The 7,149-nt window shown below is 36.8% G+C and overlaps 1 pseudogene; it reads left to right on the top strand.

Moving 5' to 3' along the window:
- Window positions 1–1,587: 1,587 nt before the first annotated feature.
- Window positions 1,588–1,926, top strand: LOC130852559 (eukaryotic translation initiation factor 1-like; annotated as a pseudogene).
- The last annotated feature ends 5,223 nt before the right edge of the window (window positions 1,927–7,149 follow it).

The raw sequence follows: 7,149 nt of genomic DNA, 5'->3' as shown, positions 1-7,149 counted from the left end.
TAAGAATAATCTCTCATTTACTCACTAGCTCCCTAATCTGCTTGCCTCTCAAAGGTATTCCTTCAGCAACCCCCCAACCTTTCTTTCCCACAGCATCAGTTTTTAATTTTCATTTTAATTTCCATGAGTATGCAAACATTTTGCACACTGTTAAAATCAGTGGTTCAAAGTTGCCATCCACTAAAACTACCTCACCAGGCTGGAGCCAGCCAGTGACTCTCTACTTTTGTCTCCCTGGATCTGTCAACAACATCTGACCCAGTGGGTCATCCCCTGCTTCTGGAGACAACAATCTCCTAGATTCTCTACTGTGGTTTCTTTTTCTTGTTCCTCATTATGTGCCTGATCTGCATTGTCCCAGATCTCCATCCTTAGGACACTTTACTTCTCAGTCACTCCTTGGTGAGGTATGCTATCTCATGCTTGAAGCATCAGCTGTGCTCTACAATGCTCACTTCATCTTAGGCCCCTCCCCCAAACTCCAGATGCATACATTCAATGTTTCCAGGCATTGACATTTGATGTCAGACACCACAGCCTGAGCACAGCACTAAGATCTGCACCACTCAGTTCCTTTAAACCTCAGTTCCTTTAAACTAAATACTACCACTCACTGTTGTGAAAAAATGTAGACCTGTTTTTTTTCTCCTTTAATATATATTAATATTTCCCATTTTTTGGTTCCATCCTGACTCTGGTCACTGTGCACACCCTCCATGGACATTCACCTAGCTCCAGCCTCATCTCTCTGACTGATCACTGCCGTCTCTCTTGTCTGGCCCTGCACATCTACTCCTGCTTTTCCAGGGTACATTTTTGTCAGAGCAGCTGAGTCAGCTTTTCAATAAATAGACAGACCACCACAATTTTCTGTTGAAAATAACCGCATGGCCTCCTGCCCCACTTTAGGGAAAAGGAATCTCATCTACAATGGAATTCACAACCTTTGATAACCTGGTGACCCATTAATTCTGTGACTGCACCTCCTACTTTCTACTTCACCAACTCATCATCATGGCATCAGCCTCCCGGCCCTTCTTCAAACACACCAGGCTGAGCTACCTCTGGACCTTTGTGCTTGCTCTCTCCTCTTCAGGAACAACATCTTCCAAGGTCCATGTGGCACAAGGCTTTGCTCAGATATCAGTTTCTCAACTAGGTGTTTCAATACATAATTTAGAATATACATATCTATAAACATACACAAATTATCTGCATGAAATATGCACTACACTTAAGGTCAATGGAGTCAGATTAACCACAGCATTCACTGAATTTCCAAAAGGAAAAAAGGATAATGTCTCCTCCCTAAATGTCTGAAAAAATGTGACAATAGTCTGTCATTCATGATTAAATTTTTAAAAATAGTATGTCATAGTAGAAGTCCTACTTTTCTTGATTATAAAATAGCACAGGCTTCCTTTAAAAATAGAAGATGAGCCCCAGTCACTGAGCTGCCACAGAGGACTCAGAAGTCTAGCCCTTAAAACCTGCTTACCTCCTGATGCTCTGTCCCCCTCCCAGCCCGCCTTCTCCCGCTGCCGCCTTCCACAAGCCATTTCCGTCGAGGAGAACGAATATTACTGTATGTCCACTATCAAGAACCTCCACTCTTTCCACCCCTTTGCTGATGTAAGTAATGGTGATGTTCTACTTCCTGCTGGCAATGAGGATTATATCTATATAAGAATTCAACAGAGGAATGACAAGAAGACCTTTACTACTGTCCAAGGGATCACTGTTATGATAAAAATAAACTAGTAAAGGCATTTAAGAAGAAATTTGCCAGCAATGGTACTGTAATTGAGCATCCAGAATATGGAGAAGTAATTCAGCTACAGGGTGACCAACGAAGAACATATATGCCAATTCCTTGTAGAGATTGGACTGGCTAAGGATGACCAGCTGAAGATTCATGGGTTTTAAGTGCTTTTGGCTCGCTGAAGCTTAAGTGAAGATTTCCTTGCTATGAATAGAATTTCCCTTCTGTCCCTTGTCACAAGTTTAAAAACCTCACAGCTTGTACACTGTAACCATTTGGGGTCTGCTTTTAACTTGGACTAGTGTAACTCCTTCATGCAATAAACTGAAAAGAGCCAAAACAACAACAAAAAAAGAAAATGAAAACCTTTTCTTCTCCAAAATTACATCTGAGAGAAATCAAAAACAGTATTAAAAATAGAGAAGAAAATTCATTTCCAGGTATCCCAACCCAAAATATCCAATAGTCAAAGCAATCTTGAGAAAGAAACAAGATAAAAGGCATCATACTTCCTGATCTCAAACTGTGTTACACAGCTACAGTAATGGAAATAGTATGGTACTGGCATAAAATCAGATAAATAGTTCAATGGAACAAAATATACAGCCCAGAAATAAACACACATATATAGTCAACTAATCTTTGACACTGGAGCCAAGAATACTTGATACTCAATCCAATGGAGCAAGGATGGTCTCTTTGATAAGTGATGTCAGGAAAACTGGGTTTTCATGTGTAAAATAATGAAACTAGATCTGTATCTTACACAATACAAAAAATTTGACTCAAAATGGTAAATTGTGACATCATTTAAAGTCTTAAATGTAAGAGCTGAAGTCATGAAACTCCTGGAAGAAAGCATAGGGAAAAAGCTTCTAGATATTGGTCTTGGTAATGATTTTTAGATATAATACTAAAAGCACACACAACAAATGCAAAAATAAACAAGTAGGACTAAATGAAACTAAAAATGTTCTGTATAGCAAAGGAAACAATCAACATAATGAAAAAGCAACCTATTGAATGTGGAAAATATTTGCAAGTCATATATCTGATAAGAGATTAATATTAAATTTTGTAAGGAACCCATCCAACTCAACAGCAAAGAAAATAGAAAAAACAAACAAAAGAAACAAACAAACAAACAAAATAACCCAATTTAAAAATTGGCAAAGTACCTGAATAGACATTTTTCTAAAGGAGACATACAAATATTCAACAGTTATGACAAGTACTCAACATCACTTATCATCAGGGAAATGCCAATCAAAACCACAATTATTTATCACTTCACACCACTTAGGATGGCTGTTATCAAAAAGACAAGAGCTGATTCATGTTGGCGAGGATGTGGAGAAAAAGGGACCCTTGTGCATGTTTGGTGGGAATGCAGATTGGTGCAGCCACTTGGAAAACAATATGGAGGTTTTTCAAAAAATTAAAAATAGAACTAGCATATGATCCAAATATCCCACTTTGGGGCATAAATCAAAATGAAATGAAAACCCAAATTCACTGCAACAGTATTCACATACTTAAGATATTGAAACAACTTGGAGGATGAATGAATAAAGAACTTATTCACTTTCCAGTTGTAAGATAAATTAGTTCTGGAGATCTGATATATAACGTAGTGGTTACAGTTAATAATACTATACTGCTGACTTGAAATTTGCCAAGAGAGTAGACCTTAAGTGTTCTCACCACAAAAGAAAAGGGAATTATGTGAAATAAAGGATATATTAATTAACTTGATTTTGGTCATCGGTTCATAATGTGTTCATATATTAAATAATCATATTGTACACCTTCAGAATCACATCATGTGACATAAATATGCACACATTTTGTCATTCAGACCTCAATACATCTGTGGGGACATTTAAAAACAAAGAAAAATTTCTTTGTACAGGTGAAAAATAAAGAATAACCTTAAAAGTGGCAAACAATGGCCCAGAAATATGGCTAGGGAATCCATCTCCTCCTGTAGCACATAGATTGCTGTATGAACCTGAAGGGCTAATTGATGGACCACCCTCATAGAGCATGGAGATACCTGGGGCTTGTGTGGACTGCAGAGATCACCAGACCTCTGACTGAAGAGGAGGCAGCAGAGTAGGAAGCATCATTTTTGAGAAGTAGGCTGGTGGAGACCTTGGGAATAATCATCTTATCAGCTGATAATTCAGACAACTGAAGATAAAAGTACTAATAAAACAGCCTTGTTAAGCACAGACCCAACCCCTACTGGTGGCCACCCACCCCTCCTGGGGATATGTCTGCTAACACCACATGTCAGGAGCCCTAGGGAGAGTGGGCAGGATGGGCGAGACTTTGTTTCGATGTAATTCTACATCCAAACTGCCTGCTCTTCTCACATCACTTCTCTGCCCAGTTACCTTTCCCACTCACCCCACATACCCTTTAATTATGTAATTTTTGACCCAGAAAGAAAGGTGCTCTCTGATCTTTCCAAAAACCATGGCTTTAGGCCTATGGATAAAATGATAAGAAAAATGCAAGCAAAAAATAATTTAAAACAAACAAATAATAAGAAAAAGGAAAACATAAAAAAAAAAAAAAAAAAAAAAAACCTCTTTGGGCATACCCTTTCTCAAGATGGGAAAGCATATATCTCAGAAGGGAAAGTTCAAAGATTTTAGTTAATGGAAGAGGGAGAGGTGATCTGGAAAAGTTGAGAAAAAAAGCAGAAAAGAAAATTAAGTTCATTATTGAAATAAAAGAGACATTAGATAAATTAAAATGGAAAGTAGATACTGTCAAAAATAAAATCAGAAACATGAAAGATAGGTATTGTTAGAATCAGGTGTAAGGGAATAGGAAAGAGAAACAAGTAGTGAAGGAATTAGAGTAAACATGGAAGACATGAAACATGGTCAGAAGTGATTAATTTTCCTAAAGGAAAGCAACAAAAGGGAAAAAAAAAACAAAAAATTAAGGGTAAAGGAAAAAGATAGTTTTCTGAAAAAAATTATGGAGTCAATGGGTATACTCATTTCTGATGTATCAATAATGAGATATATATTAGTGAAGGAATTATTGTCAAATTAAAAACAAAAGAAAGGGAAAAAAAGAAAGGAAATGCCATTATAAAAAGTAATTAAAAAATCTTGGGCTTTTAATCAAATTTCCATGAAATGTTTACCAAATTCACTAGGTAAGTGAATATGACTCCTGTAAAATGAGTAGGTTTGACAGGCTATCTTCAAAAGAAAAAGACTAAAATTAAAAGTCTATAAATAAGCAAAAATTTATGTTGCAAATGATATTGGAAAGGTCAAAGTTTTATAAAACAAACAACAAAAGAAAAATTTATAATGCCAAAATTTATAATTGCTTATCATGATCTAATTTAAATAAATCTTTATGAAGAAAATTTGACTCATTTGAGCAAAATAACTCTTACATAAACATAAATGCAGATATCTTTTTCTAAGATGCAAAGAATAATCATTGTAAATAAAGAATTAAAAAAAATGTTGGAGTATAGTCGATTTACAATGTGGTATTAGTTTCTGCTGTAGCAAAGTGAATCAGTTATGTGTATACATATATCCACTTTTTTTTTAGATTATTTTCCCATAGTAGGTCATTACAGAGCATTGAGTAGAATTCCCTGGACTATACAGTAGGTCCTTATTAGTTATCCAGTTTATACGTAGTAGTGTGTTTATGTCAATCCCAATTTCCCAATTTATCCTTTCACCACCGCTTTTCCCTTTGGTAAGTTTGTCTTCTACACCTGTGACTCTATTTCAATTCTGTAAATAAGCTCATTTGTACCATTTTTTTAGATTCCATATATAAGCAATATCATATGATATTTGTCTTTCTCTGTGTGACTTACTTCACTCAGTATGAGAATCTCTAGGTCCATCCATGTTGCTGAAAATGGCATTATTTCATTCTTTTTTATGGATGAGTAATATTCCATTGTGTATATGTACCCCTTCTTTATCCATTCCTCTGTCAATGGACATTTAGATTGCTTCCATGTCCTGGCTATTGTAAATAGTGATGCAATGAAACTTAGGGTGCATGTATATTTTGAATTATGGTTTTCTCTGGATATATGCCCAGGAGTGGGATTGCAGGATCATATGGTAGCTCAATTTTTAGCTTTTAAACAACCTCCATACTGGCTGTACCAATTTACATTCCCACCAACAGTGTAGGAGGGTTCCCTTTTCTCCACACCCTCTCCAGCATTTATTGTTTGTAGATTTTTTGATGATGACCACTCTGACCAGTGTGAGATGATACCTCACTGTAGTTTGGTTTACATTTTTCTAATAATTAGTAATGTTGATCATCTTTTCATGTGCTTTTCTGCCATCTATGTATCTTCTTTGGAAAAATGTCTATTTAGATCTTCTGCTCATTTTTTAAATTAATTAATTAATTATATTGGCTGTGTTGGGTCTTCATTGCTGCACACGGGCTTTCTCTAGTTGCGACAAGTGGGGGCTACTCTTCATTGTGGTGCAGAGGCTTCTCATTGCAGTGGCCTCTCTTGTTGCAAAGCACAGGCTCTAGGTGCATGGGCTTCAGTAGTTGCAGGACATGGGCTCAGTAGTTGTGGCTCATGGGCTCTAGAGCACAGGTTCAATAGCTGTGGTGCACAGGCTTAGTTGCTCCACAGGATGTGGTATCTTCCTGGGGCAGGGATTGAAACCGTGTCTCCTGCATTGGCAGGCAGATTCTTAACCACTGCGCCACCTAGGAAGCCCCTCTTCTGCTCATTTTTTGATTGGCTTTTTTTTTATACATATTGAGCTACATAAGCTGTTTGTATAATTTGGAGATTAATCACTTGTCAGTCACTTTGTTTGCAAATATTTTCTCCCATTCCGATGCTTGTCTTTTTGTTTTGTTTATGGCTTCTTTTGCTGTGAAAAAGTTTTTAAGTTTAATTAGATCACATTTATTTATTTTTGTTTTTATTTTTGTTTATTTATTTTTTAGCTCTTTATTGGAATATAATTGCTTTATACTCTTGTACCAGTTTTTGAGGTACACCAAAGTCAATCAGCTGTATTAATACATATATCCCCATATCCCCTCCCTCCCTTGACTCCCCTCCACACTCTCCATCCCGGCCCTCTAAGGCATCATCCATCATCGAGTTGATCTCCCTTTGTTATACAGCAACTTCCCATTGGCTATCTATTTTACAGTTGGTAGTATATATATGTCTATGCTACTCTCTCACTTCTTCCCAGCTTCCCCTTCACCTCCCGCCCTCCCCAACCTCGTGTCCTCCAGTCCGTTTTCTGCATCTGCATCCTTATTCTTGCCTTGTTATTGGGTTCATCAGTACCTTTTTTTTTTTTTTTTTTAGATTCCATATATATGAGTTAGCATAC

This window comes from Hippopotamus amphibius, chromosome 4 (assembly GCF_030028045.1).
Source record: "Hippopotamus amphibius kiboko isolate mHipAmp2 chromosome 4, mHipAmp2.hap2, whole genome shotgun sequence".
Taxonomy (NCBI): Eukaryota; Metazoa; Chordata; class Mammalia; order Artiodactyla; family Hippopotamidae; genus Hippopotamus; species Hippopotamus amphibius.
The sequence above is the reverse complement of the archived record's forward strand: the minus strand, read 5'-3'. Positions and strand labels throughout refer to the sequence as shown.